General features: G+C 45.1%; 1 long non-coding RNA gene across 2 annotated transcripts in view; it reads right to left on the minus strand.

Annotated features, from left to right (window-relative positions):
* Positions 1-26,183, minus strand: part of LOC134910261 (uncharacterized) — a 1,286,324-nt gene that overhangs the window by 560,912 nt on the left and 699,229 nt on the right. For both annotated transcript variants that reach the window (XR_010176155.1, XR_010176156.1), the window contains exon 6: positions 21,805-21,866. This is a non-coding gene — a long non-coding RNA (uncharacterized LOC134910261). The remainder of the gene's footprint in view (positions 1-21,804; positions 21,867-26,183) is intronic.

Raw genomic sequence — 26,183 nt, forward strand, 5'->3', positions numbered from 1 at the left:
ACTGTGCACTGGCGCTAGTCGCCATCTTTAAATGTATTGTGGGTGCTAGGCACCGGGTATTTAAAATATGTTTAATAATGTGTCATATGTTATATCGCTGCGCAGTGCACAGTTGAAGAATGATGAACTGATGGACAGGGCACTTATGAGGAAAGTACAAGGTATTTTGTTTCTAAAAAGGCCTTGAATATAGTTTTTGAGACACTTTTGCATAGGAAGTCGTATGGTAATTGTCCTAGCTGGTGACTTGCTATGTACAAGTAAGTGTCAATTAGCCGGCCTCTTGGTGGCCAAACATCTTTGAAATACAAACGAAGGTGGAAGGAAGACTTTGTGTGGCAGCCTTTCCTGTTGTAATCCCAAACACTGGGTTTGCATGGAGATGCGAATGAGGCAGAAACATTTGTATTTTGAAGCTATGTGTTAAATGTCTCAATGGCGAAGTGTAAACTCCAAGGTGGTAGGAATTGGAGTTTAAATTATACAAAACTTTGCGTGTGCCAGGAAGGAGGAAATTGCTTAATTAACTTATATCCTTTTAAAATACAATTTATTTGAGACTTCCGGGTACGGCGCCGATGCGTGCAGCAGCAGCAGTGTGAGCTCCGTGTGCCGCCCCAGCCCGCACGCTGCACATAGCGTTACAGCCCGCTCCCGGACCGCTCACCTGCCTGTGGGAACACCTCTGGCACCTGATGGAGCGCTTCCTGGCCGCCCCAGAAGCGGCTAAGCCCCTCAAACAACGTCCTGCAAAAACGAAAGGGGATTCCAAGATGGCCGCCGGACAGCAGACACAGCCGCAGCAGCAGCAAGTGCACACAGATCGTGAGTTACATTCCTCCTCTGACTCCTCTGTGAACACAGCTCTCCCTGTACATGCTGCCCCCTCTACACAGAAGTCTAATAAGACTACAGAGCAGGCTGAGGGCCCAATTACATACTCTGATATGGTAAAGGCAATTCAAGACTCCATTAACCCTATTATGGAATCTCATGCTGCCAAAGTCACACAGGCAGTGCATGACATCAAATCACAGTTTAAACAGCTTTCTAAACGGGTGCAGGCTAATGAACAGCGCCTTGGGGAGACATTTCATGACGTTGCCGATTTAAAGGAACAGTGCGCCTTTCTTCAGAAATCCCATTACCAGCTTCTTAATAAGGTCGACGATCTCGAGAATAGATCATGTCGAAATAATCTGAGGGTTGTTGGGCTGCCCGAGGCCCTTAAAGGGCCAGCACTCTTTTCCTTCATACAAGACACGCTGCCTGATCTGCTTGATATCCAAGATTCCTGCGTGGGTATGATTGTGGAGAGGGCCCATCGCATTGGTCCTGCAAGGGCTACGCAGTATTCCCGACCCCGGGCTGTTATTTTCCGTTGTCTAAATTACATCCACAAAGACACTGGGGGTCATTCCGAGTTGTTCGCTCGCAAGCTGCTTTTAGCCGCCGCCTACTGGGAGTGAATCTTAGCTTCTTAAAATTGCGAACGAAAGATTCGCAATGTTGCGATAAGACATCTCTGTGCAGTTTCTGAGTAACTCGAAACTTACTCGGCATCTGCGATCAGTTCAGTGCTTGTCGTTCCTGGTTTGATGTCACAAACACACCCAGCGTTCGCCCAGACACTCCTCCGTTTCTCCAGCCACTCCCGCGTTTTCCCCAGAAACTGTAGCGTTTTTTCACACACTCCCATAAAACGGCCAGTTTCCGCCCAGAAACACCCACTTCCTGTCAATCACAGTACGATCACCAGAACGAAGAAAAAAAACGTGAGTAAAATTCCTAACTGCATAGCAAATTTACTTGGCGCAGTCGCAGTGCGAACATTGCGCATGCGCACTAAGCGGAAAATCGCTGCGATGCGAAGAAATTTACCGAGCGAACAACTCGGAATGACCACCACTATCTGGTCTGCATCTCGTCGTAAGCGGAATTTACAATGGAACGATGTGAGGATTTTTATCTTCCAAGATTATTCGGCAGAGGTGGCCAGGGCACGACGTGAATTCACCCCACTTTGTTCCCGCCTAGCCAAAGCAAATAGAAAATTTGCTCTCATATACCCGGCACGATTGCGCCTGTTCAAAGGATCTTCATTTACAGACTTCTCCACCGTGGCTGATGCGGAAGCATATCTATTGGAAGAGGAGAACGGCCGTTCTTCACTGCACCTGCCCTCAACGGACTCGACTCCTGACTGCTAACCACGGCTATGAAATTCCTTAGCGTGGTGATCTCCTCCTTTACTGGCGATTACTCTATTGCTTTGATATATCTGTTTATGTTATAGCTGTTAATCGCTAGACGTTCTTGAAATTATTGGTGGGAGGAGACGCCTCTCTTACCGACATAAATGCTATGTCGGGCGCCATTTCACCACTAATCCCATTCTGAATGGGATGCTTCCTTTAAGGCGCCTTCCACCTAAAGTTCTCCACATGTTATTCTGAGTTATGTTTTGTTTATGCCATATATAAGCTATGCTTATTGTTTCTCAGTACCAGGGCTGGGGCAAGCCTGGAGTTCTTATCTGGTTCTCCATTTGGCGAACTATAGGTCGATTTAGATTATCTTTGTACCCGAAGTGCACTTTTGATGCTAATCTTTTGATCCATTCTTTTCTGGATCCTCTGCTTTACTTTTCCCCACCTTTTCTACCCATTGTTCTTTCCTCTCTGTGTCTTGTCCTGTCGGTTTTCTATGTCCATGATAGCAATGTATTTTGTAGATATGACATTATCGGTTTTATTTATTGCCATGAATCATACCTTTCCTCAGCAGAATGATGACCAGTTTAAAAATTGGCACATATAATGTAGGTGGCTTCCACTCCCCCATAAAGAGGAAGAAAATCTTACTTTACTTATCTAAACTGCATGTAGATGTTGCATTCCTCCAGGAATCTCATCTCCTTCACCCTGAGATTGACAAGTTCAACTGCCTGGGCTAGAGAGTGCTGGCGTCCGCCCCATTTACTGCCAAGGCCCGTGGGGTACTCATTTTGATTAGACGCTCAGTCCAAGTAGACCTTTACTCCTCCCAATCTGATACTGAAGGCAGATATCTCATTGTAGATGCCACCCTAGATGACTCACGTTTTCTCCTGTGTAATGTATACGCCCCCAATATTGATCCCCAACCCTTTTTTTCTGTCCATTGCCGCTAAACTGCACCCACACTCTCATAAACAGGTGATACTCGCAGGTGACTTTAACTCTACTGTATCCAATGCTCTTGATAGGAATACCAAATCCAGATCTAGTCATTATACCCCCAAATATGGTTTACCATATTTAATGTCACAGCTGCACTTGGTGGATGTGTGGCGAGCCTGCCATCCAGTCGACCGTGAATACACTTGTTTATCGGCTGCTCATGGTACACTGTCGAGAATCGATTATCTGCTCATCTCGGCTTCTATGTTTACCAGGGTGCAGACTTCTGAAATTGAACCGGTGTCCTTGTCGGATCATGCGGTCTGCTGGATGGCTCTCGCCACTTTCCCCAATAGAGGCCCTGTCAGACAATGGCGCTTCCCATCCCACCTGACCAATTCCATTCAATTTAGAAATATGCTGGAGGCATCATGGGCTGACTTTAAACATTGTAATGTAGCTGCAGAGAATGAATCACCGCTCCTGTTCTGGCAGACGTCTAAGTCAGTACTAAGAGGCTCCATTATTTCCTTCACCTCCAAACATAAGAAAGACACACAAGCTCTGTACCTTGATGCTCAATCTAAACTTACTGACGCCTACCAAGCGTTCACGCAGTCCCCCACCCCAATTACCAGGAAACTCTACCTTGAACAGAAATCCTTTTTTGACAAACTCTTAACCCAAACCGAATCTAAATTAACTTTTATGTCTCAATGTAGATTCCATAAATTCGGCAATCGATCTAGTCGATTGCTTTCAAATCTCCTGAAAGGTCAACATCCCCCAACACTTATCCATGCTTTAACTAGGGCTGACGGCACTGTGGTACATGATTGTGGCCAGGTGTCTGAGGTTCTGCAGTCTTTTTATTCCTCATTATACTCTGAACCCTCTATTGATCACCAACAACAACACTCTTTCTGGTCTTCCCTTACGCTTCCCTCTCTGTCTTCTACCTCATCCCAACCCCTACTGAACCCCATTACTGAGGAGGAGGTGCTCCATGCAATTCACTGCTTGAAACCAAACAAAACCCCTGGACCGGACGGTCTAACCAATGAATACTATAAAATACTGGCCCCTCAATTGGTCAAACCCCTTTGTGAACTATTCAACTTGCTGTTGTCCGGAGCACCCCCTCCACTATACTTCAATGCTGCGATTCTGAAAATTCTCCATAAACCAGGGAGAAACCCCCTGCTTCCCAGTTCATATAGACCTATATCCTTATTGAATACGGATTACAAGATATATACCAAAATCTTGGCAGACCGGGTAAAGCTTCTCTTGCCCTCTCTGATCCAGGAGGACCAGACAGGGTTTATATGGGGGCGCCATTCTACGGTAAATGTGCGTAAGATACTGACTGTCATGCAGTGGTTGGAGACTTCGGGGGACCAGAACCCCTATGCCCTTCTCTCCCTTGATGCCGAGAAGGCTTTTGACCTAGTCACATGGGATCACCTTTTTGACACCATGCACAGGTTTGGGTTCCCGGAGGCCTTCATCCATGCAGTACGTCTTCTCTATCATGACTCTTCCTCTCAAATCCTCTCTAACAATTATATGTCCTCTCCCATCCCCCTCCATAGAGGGACCAGACAAGGCTGCCCCCTTTCACCCCTTCTATTTGCTATAGCTATAGAACCCCTGGCCACTGCACTGCGCATGTCTCTAGAATATACTGGTATTGTCGTTGGGTCGACTGAAGTGAAACTCAGTCTATTTGCCGATGACATGCTTTTATTTATCTCTAACCCCCAATTTTCCATCCCTGCTATAAAACACATTATAGACCATTTTAGCTCTTTCTCGGGATTTCGCGTGAACTATGACAAGTCACGCCTCCTCCCTCTAGGCCCTGGTCACTCCACAAGCCTTTTATCCCCCACGCTGACACAATTCACAATTTGCCGCTCTCCACTTAAATACTTAGGCATCATGATTCCCCCTAATCTGGACGCCCTATACTCTGCTAATTTCCACCAGATATACTCCTCGGCGGAGAAAATATTGAACGGATGGATGGATTTACCTCTATCATTGTCTGGTAGGGTAGTGGTTATTAAAAGCTTTATTTTTCCCAAATTATCCTATGTCCTCCAGATGCTTCCCTTGCAACTTTCCAAGTCAGATATCCAACGATTTGACTCCCTGTTTACAAGATTCATCTGGGCAAAAAAGAAATCTAGGGTATTTTGCGACTGCCGAGGCCGGAGGGTGGTTTTGGGATGCAAGACATCTCTGCATTTTCAAATGCAGCTATGTATCGATACATAGTGGATTGGTTTTCTAGTGGCTCCGTATATACTCTCCCCAACATAGAGGAACACCTTTTCCATCCTTTCTCCCCAGCTGCTCTCCTTCATGCACCTACCTCACTGATTCCTTCCCATATAAAATCCAACATACTCTTTCATGACACTTATAAAGCCTGGAAATCTATCAATAAACGATTACACAGGAACTCCTCTAACTCCCCTTACACCACCTTTTGGGGCAACCCACAATTTCCTCCTGGTTTGGACGGCCGTGCTTACTTGACGTGGAAAGAGAAGGGCATCTCGTGCATTCGAGATATCTTTGACCCTGGGGGTAAGATCTACTCTTTCTCTGCATTATCAGATAGATATGGTCTACCCAACTCCCAATTTTATATGTACCTCCAATCCCGTCATTTTGCACGGTCGTTACCACCTGGAATGTCCCTTGATACGGCCATTGACCCTCTTACCCCTCTCTTGCGTTTTAATCTGACCATAGGATATAGGCTGCGTAATTTATATTCTATTCTCATAGACTCAGGGAAAACACCTTTGCAAAGTGCTCTCCACTCGCGCTGGCAGCGGGACATACCTGATTTCCCGGCTATGTCGGTACTTATGTCCAAACTGCCCCCCACATTTAAATATTTAAAATCCGCAGCTTTGCAGGAAACTCACCTCAAATTCTTAAATAGAGCCTACATCTCCCCGAAACAGCATTCCTATTTCACCCTGGCCTCTACGGGTCGATGTTTTAAATGTGGGATGGCTGAGGCCACCTACTATCATAACTTCTGGGACTGCAGGAAAATAAGAACTTTCTGGGACAAGCTGATAAACCATGTTAATGGTATCTTTTCAATTCGAATTAACAAGCTCCCTACCGCATGTCTATTTTACTGCTTTTCAGATTGGGACCTGGGACCACACAAACAGAAGATTATACCTGCCCTGACCGTTATCCTTACTATCGCTAAAAAATTAATCCTCACCCATTGGTTACACAGACAATCTCCATCTATTGCAGAATTGAGAACCTCTCTGCTAAACAACATATTTTACGAGCGACAGGCTCTAGTACCGGATATAGAGTCAGGGGCCCCTAGATTCTATGGGAAATGGGAAACTGTTATACAAAGCTTTGATAACGCCACTCAGCTCAGAATCCAGAAAATCTTCGAACCCACTACTTGGTATTTGTATAGACAGATTGATTAATGTTATTAACTTTGCTAAGTTTGAAATGTGTTGAGCCGGTAAATACTATCTACTTATCGCAGTCGACAGGACATATATCCAACCTGACAACCTTATGGTATAATCTTTCCTTTAGAGAATGATGCTGTATGTTGTCCTGTTTTCATGTCTTGTCCACCCCCCCCTTCCCTTCCATCTCCCCCCCTCTTTTTCTTTCTTTCTCCTTTCATTTCTCTTCCCTCTACAATCTATACGAATTCAAATTTCTATCTAACCAATCTTCTTTACAAAATAGAAAATTATTTGAGGAAGGGCTATTATCTCTTCATTTTCTGTTTTCTTTCTCCTTGTCTGTAGTGGTCTCTCAGCTGCTAAGGGGCTATATGGTCAGATACTGAGATTTATTACAAGTCTTTACCTCCACTAGATACCTTCGTGTTTCTTTAATAACAGATCTCACATTTCACTACGCGAAATGGTAACCCTAGACAATAGGAGTGGAATATATCCTATGGATATCATTTATTACCAAATTCTTACATGTACTATATGTAATTATGCATGTATTTTCCAGACACCGAGACATTATTGTATGACCCTGACCTACCTCGTATTTCTATTATTTGTACCTCTCCACTATGAATCCAGACATGGAATTTTGTACATATACAGAAATGGGTTCTCTGCGCACTGAGGTGTTAATCTGAGGCGGGGTGTGCTGCTGGTAATGAGGGGTGTCCCACCCCCCCTTAAATGGTAAGTATACAGATGTGGATAAATCCACAAGGAACCAGCGCTCAAACCCTATTTGTAGTGGTGAATGATACGGTTATAAAGTGAAACTAAAATCAATAATGAAAAAGCAGGTAATATACTTAAGGTTGTTTATTCTAAGATGCTGAGATACTTTCTTTCCCAACAGGTATAAATTCGGTTTAAAAGTCAATCAGTGATTGGGGCACGCTCCTGGTTTGAGCTTAAATTCTGAAGTGCAAGGTTCAATTGAAAGAACAAATGCTGTAATCTTTGTAAAGTCGAAAAAAAGAAAAAGAAAAATGCCACAAAAAAATATTAATGATAATATGTACTAAAGTCCAAACGGTTTACAAGTCTATACAGACAGCGGCGTCCCGCTAATCTGTGCTCTGAAGTGAAGGATTCTCTTGTGAAGTGATGAACAGTTGACAGCGGTAGTGTATGCTTTGGTTAGAGTGGAGAATAAGGACCCTGGACTGGCGCTATTCCTCCTGCAGCACGTCCCACAGTAGAGCGCCCGAATCAGGCCCGCTCTGTGGGGCCGCTGACCTGGGGTGTGCGCCTGTCACAGAGGCGAAGTGGACCCGGCCGGAGCTCTCCGAGCGGCTGGCCGCGCCTCTCCTCCTCCTACAGGGACTTACCTTCTCCCTTCCCCTCCGCCTTCCACTCTCCGCTGTCTCGGGCTTCTTCCGTCGCCTGGCAACCGGTTGCTTCCGGAACTCCGGATCACGTGACCGGATGGTTTGCGGAAAGGATTAGCAGTACTGTCCTTCTTTGTAGTGAATATTCGTCCTCAGTCCAATGTAGTATAGATGGGTAGCTCCAACGCGTTTCGACCTGTTAGGGTCTTCCTCTGGGTCTTCCAGAGGAAGACCCTAACAGGTCGAAACGCGTTGGAGCTACGAATATTCACTACAAAGAAGGACAGTACTGCTAATCCTTTCCGCAAACCATCCGGTCACGTGATCCGGAGTTCCGGAAGCAACCGGTTGCCAGGCGACGGAAGAAGCCCGAGACAGCGGAGAGTGGAAGGCGGAGGGGAAGGGAGAAGGTAAGTCCCTGTAGGAGGAGGAGAGGCGCGGCCAGCCGCTCGGAGAGCTCCGGCCGGGTCCACTTCGCCTCTGTGACAGGCGCACACCCCAGGTCAGCGGCCCCACAGAGCGGGCCTGATTCGGGCGCTCTACTGTGGGACGTGCTGCAGGAGGAATAGCGCCAGTCCAGGGTCCTTATTCTCCACTCTAACCAAAGCATACACTACCGCTGTCAACTGTTCATCACTTCACAAGAGAATCCTTCACTTCAGAGCACAGATTAGCGGGACGCCGCTGTCTGTATAGACTTGTAAACCGTTTGGACTTTAGTACATATTATCATTAATATTTTTTTGTGGCATTTTTCTTTTTCTTTTTTTCGACTTTACAAAGATTACAGCATTTGTTCTTTCAATTGAACCTTGCACTTCAGAATTTAAGCTCAAACCAGGAGCGTGCCCCAATCACTGATTGACTTTTAAACCGAATTTATACCTGTTGGGAAAGAAAGTATCTCAGCATCTTAGAATAAACAACCTTAAGTATATTACCTGCTTTTTCATTATTGATTTTAGTTTCACTTTTTAACCGTATCATTCACCACTACAAATAGGGTTTGAGCGCTGGTTCCCTGTGGATTTATCCACATCTGTATACTATGGAATTTTGTACATCTATCTTTACCTTTCTTCAATAAACATTGTTTTGAAAAAAAATAAAATACAATTTATTTATATTTTGTAAGATATCCTGATTGGATGGAAAGGACTGTGGTTTGTGATTTTACTGTATAAAAAGAGGAGGCCTGTGAGCCTCCAGTGTGTATTATACCATTTTGATTCTGCTGTAATATCTTGCTGTATTGCTCAGCCTTTTTGAAGGCTGTATTTGGGCAAATAAAGATCTTCTGCCTAAAGACAACGCTTCATCTTGTGACCTGCAGGCCTATGCAAAACATAGCCACGTTTCGCCGGCTGTCCAGGGAGCACCCCAACGTCTCCAAGTTCAGCCTTCCGCCAGCTACCGGTAGAGGCCTAGTCAGTGACTAGTGGGGATTCGTCAACACCACACAGGTGTGGTAAGGCAGCGCGTCGGCACATACAGAGCAGAAACCGTGGTTCCAAACGCCACAGCAGGTTAGGAGTCTGGTGGTGGCAGCTTAAACCCGCCCACTGCGCAGAGGGTGGAGTCAGTAACAGGCGGTTACTGACGGTAAGCGGGAATCCCCTATGTGGTCAGGTCCCGTGTGACCTAAGCATCCATTCTGTGTACTGGGGACGGGACCGTCCGGTCACACCCCCATACTCTGGCACACATGCAGTGACCCCCCCCCCTTCCCCCACAGGAGATGGTGGGATATCCACCCTGCACACACACCGGCCGGCTCTCTGCGCTGCTGACCAGAGTGGTGTGGACACTGACCTGGAGGGGCAGAGCGCTTGGTTCATGAGCCCCCCCCCCCCCCTTTATCATTGGCCGCAGGAGGCACCGCTGCCTCCGAAACTAATTTAAACCTATTTTTTAACAATGTAAAAATAATTACAATAATACAAATACAAACAGAATATGTGTCATAAGTATCTTCTTTGTATTATTGTAATCATTAATGGCAGGGGAGGCACTGCCTCCCCTGACTGCACGTCACTGATTCAGATGCATACTTGTACACAAGGGAAGAGCTTTGTAGCGGCATATGCATAAAGTGCAGGTCACATAATAGTTTTATTTGATATTTATTTAGTATTATTTCTTATGTTTTCATGTTCTGCACTTTGCAGATAAATATTGGGAAATTAGCAATTTTGAAGTATGTGTGTGGTGGAGTGGTATGCAATGTTCAATAATATAACAGGAGGATGTATATTTCACATGAGCCAGGGGGGAAGGAGTTTGGGGTGGTTGAAGGCAAATGGTAGACCACACCTCCTGTTAAGACCACACCCCCACAACACTGGTCATACCTCCCATCAGTGCTCACACCCCCACCATGCTGATCACACCTCCTGCGGCACAAATAAAATCTCCAGGCCCATGTGGCACTTAATCTGGCACTGTGTACCTGGCACTAAGGGTATATGTGTACCTGGCACTGGAGGCATATGTGTACTTGCACTGAGGCCATATGTGTATCTGGCACTGGAGGTATATGTGTACCTGGTGCTGGGGGCATATGTGTACCTGGCACTGGAGGTATATGTGTACCTGGCACTGTACACAATGCATATACCATAATGTGTAAAAGGGGACTCTGCCTGCCATAATGTGTAAAATGGGCTCTACCTGGTGTAGTCGCGCTACTGTGTGGTGTAATTTGAATAATGAAGACTACTGTGCACCGTAATATTAATTGGTATTATTTTGTGGCTACACCTCTTCCCCGTGAAGCCATGCCCCTCCGGTGCGCACTGGCCCTATTTTAAATAGGGGAGGGGGCCCCAATGCCGTTTCTTGCACACAGCGATAAAATGTCTAGTTATAGCACTGATCTTCCTAACCTTTCACCAAATTGTCTCTACAGCTTTTCACGTGCTGACTATAGTGACCATACTACACCAATGAACACCAAACAACATGTGAAGCAGTCTGGTTGTACGTGAGATACTGTGTCAGAAAAGTCCTGTGACATGCCCACAATCAGAGCCACTAGGAAATTTATCAGGCCCCAGTACTCATGGGCGTGGTCAAGCATGTTTGGGACATGGCCAAGTAGCTTTGCAAATACAGGAGAATGCTGCATCATCCACTGCAGGGAGGGCTGGTCACATTATCTTGTTGAAGAAGCAATCTAGTGGGCATAGGTGGTGATTCAGACCTGATCGCTGGGCTGATAAAATTGTTGTGCTGCGTTCAGCTAGTCACCGCCCAAGAGGAGTGTATATTCGCCGTGCAAGTGTGCGATCGCATGTGTACGCCGAGTTGCTAAAAATCCCTCAGTCAGGGGGGGCGTGCCTCTCCCCCACACCACCCCACAATTGCCCCTGTGGACTAGGGCACTTAGGGAGTGAGCTGCAGAGCCGGAGCACGGGCTTGCCCAGTGCTTGCGGGTTGTGGCCTTCCCAGAGAGGTGAAGTCGGGGCCTAAATTTGCTCCCATCCCCGCCCGGTATCACCCGCCGCCCGGCCGTCAAAGCGCTGCTCCCCGGCCTTCCCCGCTTCCACACCACATACCCCTTACCTAGGAGGCCTGGACAACACTGCAGAGACACAGATAAGTGTCCCTGAACGAGCGGGGCCGGAGCCGAACAGCCTCAAGGAGCTCCGGTGGCGGCGGCCATATTGGATGTGGCGCCTGACGGAACTCAGGCGCTACACCACAGCACAACACCCGCGGATCGCGGAGGTGGACGGGGGGGGCGAGCGGAGGTCGTTGAGGGGCCTGGGGATGCCCAACATTAAATAAACACCTGGGGGCATAGTAAAGAAAGTCCATAGAAGGGCACTCCACTCACTTTTGACGGCGGCCATCTTGGAGGTGGCAGAACAGGCCCATCTTACCTTATATGCCCTATGCTGCCCCTACAGGAGCTGTGTGGAAATGATCTTCCTATTTTAACAAGGAATTAAATTAAAACCTCACTTCCGCTGCTGCTGTTTCATATCTCCTACACTACGTCCCATACAACCACGGAAAAGTATATGGTGAATCAGGACGCTCTCCCGTGAACTCCTCTCACTGCTTTCACAGATTGATAGGACTTAATGTCCTATAATTGATGTAATCTCACGAATGCCTGACTTCCCCCCCACCCGGACCAATTGTTGAATACGTAACATCCAGGTGGACCATCCTTGTTATCACTCCTTAACAGGACGTTCTCCGTTCACCAGATATTATGAGCAGAGCGAACACCAGAGCAAAAAAATCAGGAGCTACACAAGATATCTCACAACACTTCTCACGCCGGGAAAAACCGTCAGAAGCTTCATCTCCACCCTCACCGATGCCTACACCCACCATGGACCAGACGGACGCACCCTCAACTAAGGCGGACATTCAATCCCTCCAGAACATGATACTAGACCTTAAGAATTCATTTACGACGGCTCTCCAGACAGCGATTGGAAAATTAAAATCTGATATGGCGACACTAGACTCTCGCACTACCGCACTGGAAGCACGGATGGATCACCAACAAAATTTTCATAAACAAACAGGTGAAGACATGAGTTACCTATCCAGCGAATTGGAACTTCTTAAGGATAAAGTTGAGAACAGTGAAAATCGCGAAAGACGGAATAATTTGCGTATCCGCAATGTCCCTGAATCTATCACAGCCTCCGAACTGGAACCATACCTCCAACGCTTGTTTATACACCTGGTCCCTTCGCTTTCAAATTCCGCCATAGCAATAGAAAGAGCTCATCGCGCCGTGAGACCTAAACCGAAAGACTCGGAGCCTCCCCGCGATGTTATCCTCCGATTTCTGTCCTTCAAGATTAAGAATAATATCACGCTGGCATGCAGAAATTCAACCTCAATCTTGTTCGAAGACTCCAGGCTTCAGATCTATCAAGACCTGTCACCGGTGACCATTGCTAAACGACGCGATTTACGCGCTGTTACCTCCACATTACGTGACAATGGATATAAATATCATTGGGGATTCCCTTTCCGCCTCATTGTGGAGATTGATGGCAAAATTCACACCATCCGCTCTCCTGATGACGGAGACAAATTGCTTCGAAAGTTACAGCTGTCTCCAGCTGCTACCTCATAGACAAGAAGTTCTTTTAGTGTAATCTCAATGTTTTAGTAACGTTTAATATACTCGATGTTATTCTAATTTTTGCTCAAATGCTAAGTAAGCTTTGTTGTAGGTCCCGCTCCATGCGCTAATGTCCATTTTTTTTTTTTTTTTAAAGGTTCTTGCTGGCGGACATTTACACCTCATGTACAGCTATGTTGCTATCTCGCTGGGCGGGTCGGCGGCTTGGAGACATTGCCATATAGAGAGAATATTGGATTGAATCCTTTCCCGATATCGTGTGGGGTGTCTCGGGCCGGCGGCCTGGCAGGCGATCTTACCACTTGTTCTACTGTTATCACTAATTTGATACTATTTGTTATATGACTAGTCATGTTATAGTGCTCTACATTAGGGAATATCCTGTCCCTGAGGTATAGAGAGAACCTAGTTTGCTACAAGACGGTCCGCCCATTCCGTATATTAGTGGTTTCGGGTGGGGGGCGTCAGTGCTCTCTTGATACCTCCTCCCCCAAATTTTAGGGATTAAAGTTATTTACAAGCGTAGAGGGTCAACACCCTTGTCTGTTATATTGCATTTGTATCCCACCAGTGGGCTCTCATCTCTCTTTTCTTTGAGAGCTCAAACTTGGCAGCCGAGTATCCTGCCTGCTGGATACTACGTCTGCTTTATTCTTTTTTGTTTCTCTTTCTTCTGTCCCCCTCCTCTCTCTTAGACCCCGATTGCAGTACGCACAGTCCGGGTCCCTAGGGATTTCCAGCGAATTACTCCCTCTTCAGTTTCAAACATGCCACTAAAATGCCTGTCCATTAACGTTAAAGGGCTGAACACTCCCCAGAAACGCTCTCATCTCCACAGATCTCTCAAAGCATTAAAGGGTGACGTGATTTTCTTGCAGGAGACACACTTGAAATCGGGTTCCCATCCCTCCCTGACATCTAAACAATTTCCTATGGCCTGGTATTCTAATCATACAGCAAAAAAACACGGGGTGGCTATCTTAATAAGGGGGTCCATTCCTTTCCAACTCATAGACTGTAAACACGACAATGAAGGTCGATACGTAATGGTGAGGGGAAAAATCGGACACGAGGAGGTTACCTTGGCTAATCTGTACTCTCCAAACACTGCCCAATCCAAATTCTTTCGCAAGTTTTTCAATGACCTCTACTCATATCGACGAGGCAAAGTACTTGTTGGTGGAGATTTCAATATGGCTCTCACGGGCATGGACAGGTCCGGACCTATACGCAGTAGTCAAACCCCAAATTCCTCCGCATTACACAGGGGCATGGCCGGGGCTGGTTTGTTCGACGTCTGGCGATTTCTCAACCCGACCACCAGGGACTATACTTTCTACTCCAATCCGCACGATGTGTATTCCCGTATTGATTTGTTCCTGAGTTGTGCACCTCTCTCCCGCACCGCTCGTTTTTCCTCGATAGTCCCACTTACCTGGACTGACCATTCGGCTTTAACCGCAACATTTGACATTTTTGACATACCTGACGGCAGACCGACATGGAGACTAAACGAGACGCTATTGAAGATCCCTAAATTTCAGGACTTGATTAAAACAGAGCTTAAAGAATATTTCACGATTAACGTAGAGGGTGACTGCAGTATAGCCACTATATGGGAAGCCCATAAGGCGGTTATCAGGGGATCCATTATCCAATATGCATCCCACCGCAAGAGAAACCGAGAAAACCAAATCGCCCTATTAACCGATAAGATTGCAACATTGGACCAGGAACACAAACGCACATTTTCTAAAAAAACTCTAGCCGAACTCTCTAAAGCACGCGATGACCTACAATCTCTCTTGGCGGAGAATATTGAGCGCTCGCTTCGGTGGGCTAATCAATCGTTTTACGAGAAAAGTAACAAGGCACATACTTTATTAGCTAACCAAATACGCGCCAAAAAGGCTAACCAATGCATCCATACTATCAGACAACCTTCAGGCAACATTACTTACGACCCCAAAAAAATTAATAATATCTTTTTTGACTATTACAGGACACTCTATAACCTTGATCCCCCGTCCGACCCCCTAGCACAAGCCGACCAGACACAACAGTATTTAGATTCATGCGCTCTTCCTCGTATAGACGAAGCAACTAACTCTACTCTCAATGCTGATATTTCTGTTGAGGAAGTAGAAGCGGCACTGAAAACCCAGAAACCCTCCAAAGCACCTGGCCCGGATGGCTATCCGATGGTGTATTACAAGACCTTCGCCCCTCAACTCGTCCCTCATATGGCCTCCCTATTTAATAAAATATTACGAGGCGCGCCCTTTCATACCGACTCTACGACATCCCGCATTATTGTAATTCCGAAGCCCGGAAAAGATCCCTTGCACTGCACAAATTACAGACCCATATCTTTGATAAACACCGACCTCAAACTTTTTGCCAAAATATTAGCAACCCGTCTGAACGTTGTGTTACCATCATTAATAGACCCTGACCAAGTGGGATTTATCCCTGGCCGTCAGGCCTCGGATAACACCAGACGCACCATTAATCTGATTCACCAAATAAACTCGACAAAAACACCAGCGATTGCCTTGGCGCTAGACGCCGAAAAAGCATTTGATCGCATTTCCTGGCCTTTTTTGTTTTCTACCTTATCAAAGTTTGGCCTCCATGGACATTTCATCACTGCAATAGAGGCCCTCTATTCCAACCCTACATCTATGGTCCTGACCAATGGACCGAGTTCACCTCAATTTAGTTTGAAGAATGGCACTCGTCAAGGCTGCCCTCTCTCGCCCCTACTTTTTGCTCTCTGCATCGAACCTCTCGCGGCCCGTATTAGACTTAATGCAGACATCGGGGGGATTACAGTGGGGCAGAAATCATACAAAATATCATTATTTGCAGACGACGTGCTCCTGACATTATCCAACCCTTTGATTTCTCTTCCTAATCTACAAAAAGAATTACTCCTATATGGAACCCTCTCTGGTTATAAAGTAAATCATACCAAATCCGAGGCCCTCGCATTTAATATCCCATCCCAAACCCATTTGATTCTAACCTCATCTTTCCCTTTTCTTTGGAGACCTTCGGCTATCAAATACCTCGGCATATTCATCACTAAATCCTATACCAACCTATACCAGGCTAATTATGTCCCTATGATTAAAACTCTCGCCCAAGACCTGGACAAATGGGACAGATTATTCATTTCATGGATTGGACGAATCAATGCCCTGAAAATGAATCTCCTTCCCCGCATTCTTTACCTATTTCAGACCATTCCGATAATGGTGCCCCGAGTGACTCTGGCTTCATTGCAATCATTGTGCAACAAATTTATCTGGGCTCACCGTAAATCTCGATTAAGACGAACTCTGTTGACTAAAAGTGCTACTTCAGGCGGATTGGGGTACCCTAACCTTCAGGCTTATTTTAATGCCTGCCACCTTAACCACATGGTGTCTTGGCATTCCCCACAAGGGAACAGAAAATGGGTCGATATTGAGAACTCAATATATCAGGGAGTCCCCCTCGACTCTCTTCTATGGCTCCCCAGGCCCTGCAGACCAGCCTCGGCCTATTCAATCCCTACGATTAAATTCACCCTGGGACATTGGGACAAACTCCGCAGTACCTACAATCTATCCTCACAACCCTCACCCTTAACACCTATCTGGGGACACCCTGCCTTCCCCCCTGGCTACGAGCGAAAAATAGCGGCCCCATGGCAATCTCAGGGCATCACGAGATTCATCCATGTTAAAGGCCACTCAGCACCGACATCGTTTGGAGATTTTCAGGAGCGCCTTGGTGTGCCATCCTCGTGTCATTACCATTACATTCAAATTCTCAGCTTTCTCAAATCTCAGCTTAAAAATACACCTTTGAAACCACCCACCTCCTTTGAACATATGTGCTTACTTTCATTTGGCAAAAAGGGGAACATCTCAACAATATACAACTCTATCCTGACCCCAGACCCCCCTGACCGCGAACCCCATGAACTAGCCTGGGAATCAGATCTCTCCCATCCATTGGAAGATGATTTATGGGAAGAAATCAGAATACGCATAGCTAAAGCGTCTATTAGTGTGGCACTCAGGGAAACGTGCTATAAGGTCTACACCAGGTGGTACTTGGTTCCCTCCAGATTACATTCCATCTACCCCACGACATCAAATATGTGTTGGAGACTCTGTGGAGAGGAGGGCACCTTTTACCACATATGGTGGATGTGCCCCTCGATCCGCCCATTTTGGAAAATGGTAGGAGCACTTGTTGCTCAAACATGCGGACATAATTTAGACCTCTCCCCTGAAACTGCTCTACTTCAAGCCCCCATACCAATGTTACCCAAAACCCAGGACAAGCTTGCCATGATACTTTGCATGGCAGCAAAATCTCTGATAGCTAAATGCTGGAAAGACCATCAACCTCCCTCCAAGACATTACTGATATCCAAGATCAATTATATAGCCAGTATGGAATATATTACAAGCCTAAGAAATAACACGGTGGCCCAGTTCCACAACATCTGGTCTCCTTGGTACCTCGCTCGGTCTTTATTGATGCCCGGACTGTGTTGATGCTGCTAATACTGCTAACTCCGCTAATACCTCTATCACCTATATTATCCCCCCCTCTCCTATTGATACGGGGAATTGTTCCCACCTTCTGGCCTCCCTATAGGTAATTTACCCAAGGAGTTCCCTCAATTAAGCTATATACTCTAGCGTCCTTTCTCCCTGCCCTTTCTTTTTCTCTTTTACTTTCACTCTTCACAGATTTACTCTCAGTTTTAGTATAAAATTTATATTATATCTATAAAATAAAACGAGACAGGTCAAGTACGCGCTTAGAAATTAGCAGGGAGCATATTATCAATATTATCAGTTGGTCTATGATTTCATAGAATTGTTTTTATATTTCTAACTCGATATGTGAAATGGCTGTTTTCATGTTCTATGCCCTAACCTGCACAAGTCTGTTCTTGTTAACCTTGTGATTACTGACCACTCTCAATAAAAACTCTAACTTTAAAAAAAAAAAAAAAAATCCCTCAGTCAGCGGAAAGCTGCAAATCCATTCGCACCTCACTCTCCATCTAATTATTTTACCACTGTGTGCAGTCTGTGCGCAGCCCAGGACTTATTCCTACAGTGCAATGAGAACGGGCTGATCGGGGCCAGAGCTGGCGTCACACACCCTCCCTGAGAACGCTGAGGAACGCCTGTGTTTTCCCTGACACTCCCAGAAAACGCTCAGTTACCACCCACAAATGGCCTCTTCCTATCAATCAGCATGCAAATAACTGTGCGATTGCATTTTTCGCATCAGCCTGTCGCTGACTGGAGATGCCTTTTGTTGTTTGCCGCCGCACATTGCGGTGCATACACATGCGCAGTCTATTGCTGATCACCCGCTATGCGAAAACGCACAGAAGCGATCAGCTCTGAATCAGGACCATAGTTTTGACTTAAATGACAGACATGTAAATGTTGTCATAAGTGACAGCTCCTCTGATAGAGACAGACATTTACATGTAAAGATTCATTTACTTCATATGTTACCCATGCAGAAGAGTTTTCATTTGTAAACTACAATAAATATACAGTATTTTATAAATACAGCTACAATATTATGGCATTAAGAAGAATTAGACATGTCTGTACTATAATACTGTATTTAAAGATATTAGAACAGCCCCAGGCACTGAAGCAATGGCTGACAGCCAGGGACCTGCAGCTCGTTTGGCTTTTTCTGGGATTTCAAAGTATTTAATAAGGAAAATTCATATTTAAGTGACAGATAAATGACTGCTAGCTGAAAAATGTCAACATGAGCATAATGATGATTCTTCCTCTGGCTCATTTTGCAGAGATGCATAAGCAAAGTGTAACAGTGAATGTAAACATAAATGGTGTATGAAATGCTATGGGCAACAAACATTGGGGTTCACCGCCCAAGGGGAGTGTATATTCGCCGTGCAAGTGTGCGATCGCATGTGTACGCTGAGCTGCTAAAAAGCACCTCAGTCAGCAGACAGATGCAAATCCATTCGCACCTCACTCTCCAGTGAATGGTTTTTACATGTGTGTGCAGTCTCTGCGCAGCCCAAGACTTAAGGGGGGTACTCACGGAGCCATATTCTAAGTAATCTGACTAGATTGCTTAGAATTTAAGCCTGATCGCTCCATGTGTACCCCTTACAGCGATGCATGCAGGCCAATCTAGCGGGTCGCACACTTCACCCGCTGGGTGAAGTGAGTGTGTCCGTCCCCCCCCCCCCCCGCACGCTCAGCACACATCGCGCTGAGCAGCGGGAGAGATGTGTGCTGAGCGGTTCGCTCAGCACACATCTCTCACACATCGGCCCGTCTATATGGGCCTTTACTCGTCCAGTGTGATCAGAACGGGCTGATCGGGGCCAGAGCAGACGTCACACACCCTCCCCCCAATCCTCCAATGTTAGTAAACACATTTTCCCACAGTGGGGGGTGACTTCAGGTCTTGTCCTGCTGATACCTAGGTTATGTTGTCCCTTTTGCCTGAAATAATATACACATCTTTGGCTTCAGGAGCTCAGTCGGTTCCCGTATTAACATGACTTTGTTAATACCTAAATATTTAAACTGCCAGTCTTGTGGTGAAAATCTGCATTGTCCACAGCTTGCCAACCTGTCTGCTTTCAATACATAGATCTGTTCTGTTTTTCACTTTGTAGAATGCAGAAGTAAGACTGATTTAACAAACACACATTAGCGTACTGTTTGTTTGCCTTGCAAAACTTCAGCTTACATACAAAGGACAGTATGTGTTGTGTAATGTGTATTCTATTGTAAGCAACTTGTTATGATATTCAAGTGAAGGTACAAAAGGAACATGATTTATTTATAGCTGTGTGTTTATTTGGTAACCCAGTTCAGAGCTGTGGTAATTAAAAGCAACCTTCGTTCTTCCTATTGATACAGAACTCATTTGTACAGTTTTCAATCTCACCATATGGTTTGCATCAAGGGATTGGCTTGTGGTTAAGGGTGATACACAAAAGTCACACAGCTTACACAGATCTGAACAACCCCTTCAGAGCCCCATAACAGAGAGGGGCACTTTCATCCCACTCAGCAGAAAACTGTCCTGCACATGTTATCTGTCTCACAGCCATGGCAATGTTCTCCTCTCACTCGCACGGAGTGGCCAAGTTTTTCTAAGTCTTTCAAGACTCACCGCAACCCCAATCATCTACTGTAATTTCACTTTTATTCTATCAGACAGATAATCACCAATTGCTGCGAATAGTGAAAGCAGTATTATAGCCTTGCTAAGAAATGACATTTGCATTCTGTAAACCTAGTTTCGCACAACATATAATATTTGTGTACATGCTACCATTTACTGCACTAATTGTCACTGTGTGCTTCCCATTAGGCTGTTTACTGTAAAAGTCCCCATTCTCGCAGTGTTGTTGTAATGTAAACACAGTCAGATTAATATCCAATATTGTGTTGTACTGCATTCTTCTCAAGTACGTGTGTTGCATAATATACACACACACACACACACACACACACACACACACACACACACACACACACACACACACACACACAATACTGTGCAGAAGTTTTAGGCAGGTGTAGAAAACATGCTGCAAAGTAAGAATGCTTTAAAAAAAATAGAAGTGTTAATAATTTACTTTTATCAATCAACAAAATGTAAAGGGAATAAACAGAAGAGAAATCTAAATCAAATCATAGATTTGATGTGACCACCCTTTGCCTTCAAAACACCATCAATTCTTCTACGTACACTTACACACGGTTTTTGAAGGGACAGTGTTCCAAACAGAATACATATGATTTATCGGCAGACGGGATGCCGGCTGTCTGCATACCGACAACGGCATCGCGTCTGTTGGATTCCTGAGCTCGCCACATTTGGAGCCCAGTGGCTTGCTTTGCTTGCCACAGGTTATATTCCCACTCGGTTTGTGGCGTGGACCCACCAAGAGAGTGGGAATACCCAGCAGTGGTCGGGATTCTGGGCTTCGGCATTTCACCAGATGTCGGGATTTCTGCATCAGTCTCCTGAATGCCAGGATCCTGACAGCCGGTATATTAACTGCACCCCATTCCAAACATCATGGAGAACTAACCACAATCTCTTAATGTAATCCCAGACGGACTGTTGAGATCAGGGCTCTGGGGGGCCATATCATCACTTCCGGGACTCCTGGTTCTTCTTTATGCTGAAGATAGTGCTATAGACAAGTACTTATCCATCATGCAATACCATCAGGTAGGCATCTGATTGGCTCCAAAAAAATTTCTGCAGCAGGAAAACGACCCCCAAACACATATAGCCAATATAATCTTAATCCTGACAGTGGCTCAGCACAAAAGTAACCCTAATCCTAACCTTCCCCTTAACCCTCCCTCCCTGTGCCTAACCCTCATTCTCCCCTCCAGCAGCCTAACTCTAACCCTCTCTACCTGCAGCCTTAACCTATCCCTCCCTCCCCACAGAGATGTACCAATTCCATATCAGTAAGTAAAGTAATATGAGCCAGGTATTGGAAACCAAGTTCAAATCATCATTTTATAATCATCAGTATGAGCTACTGTTGTTGCTATCTGGAAAGGGTTATAATGCAATTTTCAAACAATTTTCACTTTACAGCAATAAAGATTACTTACAAATGGAGAACACAAAGGCAGTTGTTAATTTGCTCTAGTGTCGATGTTCCAGAAAACGGACCCTAAAATCAGATCATATGATGTTCAGAGAATTTGTAAATAATGCAAAAGAGTTGCTACAGTATCTGCATCTGCACAATCATTACCAGCAAGATCATCAATGACTCTCTACGTTTTTACAGACCCTTCCACTTAAACACTTAAAGTTCCCATAAAAGCTTTCAAACACAGACCCTCCATCTGCTTTAACGAAGGGGGGGGGGGGGGGGGGGGAGAGAGAGAGAGACAAACATTATCAAACTGTATTCAAATAAATATTAATTATTTGGAAGAAATTAAGTATAGGTTGAATACAAGAACAACATTTTAGGTTTTTGCTTTGCTATTCATAAATTATAACAATATACAGTATTTACTTTAATAGGCTAATTAATTAAATCCTTAAAGTATATTTCTAAAACAAACACCAATATTGTAAATATTTACACTAACAAATAAACGAAAATTCTGCAAAACAGGCTATTTATCAGCAACTGGAAAAGAGTGCAGATTTATCTTACTCATTTAGTTATTTAAGATGGGTACACCGCAATATTGGTGGCAACAGACCCGGTGGGGGTGCCATCATTGGCATTTACATACACTTGCGACATAGTGGCCACAAGAGGAGGAGCAAAGCGCATCGCTAGCGACATCCCCAGATTGAGCTGAATGTGCAGACGGGGGATGTTGCTAGTGACCCGCGGGAAGGCGCATCGCTAACGATCTAGTGGGTACACGCTGGACGATAAAATGCATTTGTCGTAACAAATGGTCGTTATCGGCAAATTATTTTAAAAGTCATCTAGTGTGTACCCAGCTTTATTGTAGTAGTGGAATTATATGTAATTTAGAAAATACTGCTGCAAGCGTAGAGACAGAGGCAATCTTGTCCAGTAGTGTTCTAGGGAATGTCTATGTACAGCAGTTGTTCCATTTGTAGCACTCTTATGTTACTGAGATTTAAATGTTTCAAGACCTCAAGCGACTAGAAACTCATTATGGGGGAAAGTGCATTAGGAAATATGTGGTAATGTCCGAGGAATATGCAGCACCTGTACAATTCACTCTACATAATATGGAGGCAATGCAGAGGTCAATGCAAGTCTGTTTTCCACATGGATCTGTCATGTTGGTGATGACGATAGCTATTTCACTAAGTATATGGACGCCTGGTCGCATATATGTGTATCTATATACTGCATATATATGGAGCATACAGGCAAATATCTGTATTTTCTTTCAGTGGGCAATGCCTTCAACTTTGATTAATCTCCAATGTCTTCAGTTTAATCTATACAAATAATAAATACAAAATACTATCTTGTTGCCTTTGTGCATGACAAAGGAGTGGATGATATTTTCCTTCCACACAATAAACTGAATACATTTGTCTTTTTGCAGATTGTTTTTCTCAGTGTTTGCACTACGGTAATTCCCAAACTGCAGGGGTTAGGGCTTCATAGGTATATTGTCAGTGTCATATCTTTTCCTGTAATACTCTAATGTACAGTTCACTGATGGGCCTCCATTTCCATGGTGACCTTCTGAACCTGCCGACCATTTGTATCTGTCCACCTTAACCACTACCGACCTTCCACTGTTGGACCTTTTGTACCATTCATTGTTGACCTAATGGCTGGCGACCTAATCATGGTCAATTTAACATTGTGTAAATATGCACAAATATTTCATTTGACAATTCTAACTATACATGAGCTGAGAACTAGCATTATCCTGGATTTTGCCATCACACCAGTTAAATTAAAGGTTTACTTTTTCACTAAAAATAGTTGTTGTCTCAGTATACTCTATCACTATCACTATCACTATCCGCTATCACTATCTTCTATCACTATACTCTATTACTATCACTATCACTATACTCTATCACTAATGTGATGGGGGGATTAACTTTCAAGTAATATAAACCAAGTGTAAAAACTGAATATAAAGAATGGTTATACATAATAGTTGATTAATATCAACTTTTCTACATACAAGTACAATAATGTCTGCATTGAGTGACTTTTCAAACTAATAGCTATTTTCATCAGCACTGATGAACTAAACTTTCGGCAATTAGCAAACTTTAAGATTAACCACTTAACTAGCTTGGTCATATTACATGCGACCTCGCTGCCCCACTGTGTCCACCAGTTTTTGACGAGGAGATCCGTTCTGCAGATGTGCGTAATATAATATTTAAAAAACACTTTTTAAACTATATTAAATGAAAAAGTAAAAAAAACAAAAACAACTTTATGAATGGTTTTGAAAGCAAAAATCGTCCATTAAGTCGTTAATTGTCTTCCAAGGCCATTAATATTAGTAATTTCTTTGAAATTTGCTGAGTTTATCCTAGTGCCACAGATAAATATATATATACACTGCTCAAAAAAATAAAGGGAACACTTAAACAACACAATGTAACGCCAAGTCAATCACACTTCTGTGAAATCAAACTGTCCACTTAGGAAGCAACACTGATTGACAATCAATTTCACATGCTGTTGTGCAAATGGAATAGACAACAGGTGGAAATTATAGGCAATTAGCAAGACACCCCCAATAAAGGAGTTGTTCTGCAGGTGGTGACCACAGACCACTTCTCAGCTCCTATGCTTTCTGGCTGATGTTTTGGTCACTTTTGAAAGCTGGCGGTGCTTTCACTCTAGTGGTAGCATGAGACTGAGTCTACAACCCACACAAGTGGCTCAGGTAGTGCAGCTCATCCAGGATGGCACATCAATGCGAGCTGTGGAAGAAGGTTTGCTGTGTCTGTCAGCGTAGTGTCCAGAGCATGGAGGCGCTACCAGGAGACAGGCCAGTAAATCAGGAGACGTGGAGGCGGCCATAGGAGGGCAACAACCCAACAGCAGGACCGCTACCTCCGCCTTTGTGCAAGGAGGAACAGGAGGAGCACTGCCAGAGCCCTGCAAAATGACCTCCAGCAAGCCACAAATGTGCATGTGTCTACTCAAACGATCAGAAACAGACTCCATGAGGGTGGTATGAGGGCCCGACGTCCACAGGTGGGGGTTGTGCTTACAGCCCAACACCGTGCAGGACGTTTGGCATTTGCCAGAGAACACCAAGATTGGCAAATTCACCACTGGCGACCTGTGCTCTTCACAGATGAAAGCAGGTTCTTACTGAGCACATGACGTGACAGAGTCTGGAGATGCCAAGGAGAACGTTCTGCTGCCTGCAACATCCTCCAGCATGACCGGTTTGGCAGTGGGTCAGTAATGGTGTGGGGTGGCATTACTTTGGGGGGACGCACAGCCCTCCATGTGCTCGCCAGAGGTAGCCTGACTGCCATTAGGTACCGAGATGAGATCCTCAGACCCCTTGTGAGACCATATGATTGTGCGGTTGGCCCTGGGTTCCTCCTAATGCAAGACAATGCTAGACCTCATGTGGCTGGAGTGTGTCAGCAGTTCCTGCAAAACGAAGGCATTGATGCTATGGACTGGCCCACCCGTTCCCCAGACCTGAATCCAACTGAGCACATCTGGGACATCATGTCTCGCTCCATCCACCAGTGCCACGTTGCACCACAGACTGTCCAGGAGTTGGCGGATGCTTTAGTCCAGGTCTGGGAGGAGATCCCCCAGGAGACCAACCGCCACCTCATCAGGAGCATGCCCAGGCGTTGTAGGGAGGTCATACAGGCACGTGGAGGACACACACACTACTGAGCCTCATTTTGACTTGTTTTAAGGACATTACATCAAAGTTGGATCAGCCTGTAGTGTGTTTTTCCACTTTAATTTTGAGGGTGACTCCAAATCCAGACCTCCATGGGTTAATAAATTTGATTTCCATTGATAATTTTTGCGTGATTTTGTTGTCAGCACATTCAACTATGTAAAGAACAAAGTATTTAATAAGAATATTTCATTCATTCAGATCTAGGATGTGTTGTTTAAGTGTTCCCTTTATTTTTTTGAGCAGTGTATATGTATATATATACAGGGGCGTTTCTACAGAGGAGAGGACCTGTGTGCAGACTCCATGTGTGGGCCCCCTCCTCTCCCGTAGCCGCCACGCCGCTGCTAGCGCACTCAGCGCTCTAGACTCTGGCACAGTGCCAGAGTCTACAGCGCATGTGCAGGACTATGAAAAATGTCCGCTGCGCCATTTTTTCGGAGTCCTGCGCATGCACTGTAGACTCTGGCACTGTGCCAGAGTCTCTAGTGGTCAGTGAGCTAGCAGTAGCGTGACGGCTACGGGAGAGGAAGGGGCCCACACACGGTCAGCGATGTAAAGGTAAGTATAGGAGAAATGGGTGCAGTGTGTACAGTGTTGGCCCCCCCGGGACTCAGGGGCCCGTG

This window comes from Pseudophryne corroboree, chromosome 4 (genome assembly GCF_028390025.1).
Source record: "Pseudophryne corroboree isolate aPseCor3 chromosome 4, aPseCor3.hap2, whole genome shotgun sequence".
Lineage (NCBI taxonomy): Eukaryota > Metazoa > Chordata > Amphibia > Anura > Myobatrachidae > Pseudophryne > Pseudophryne corroboree.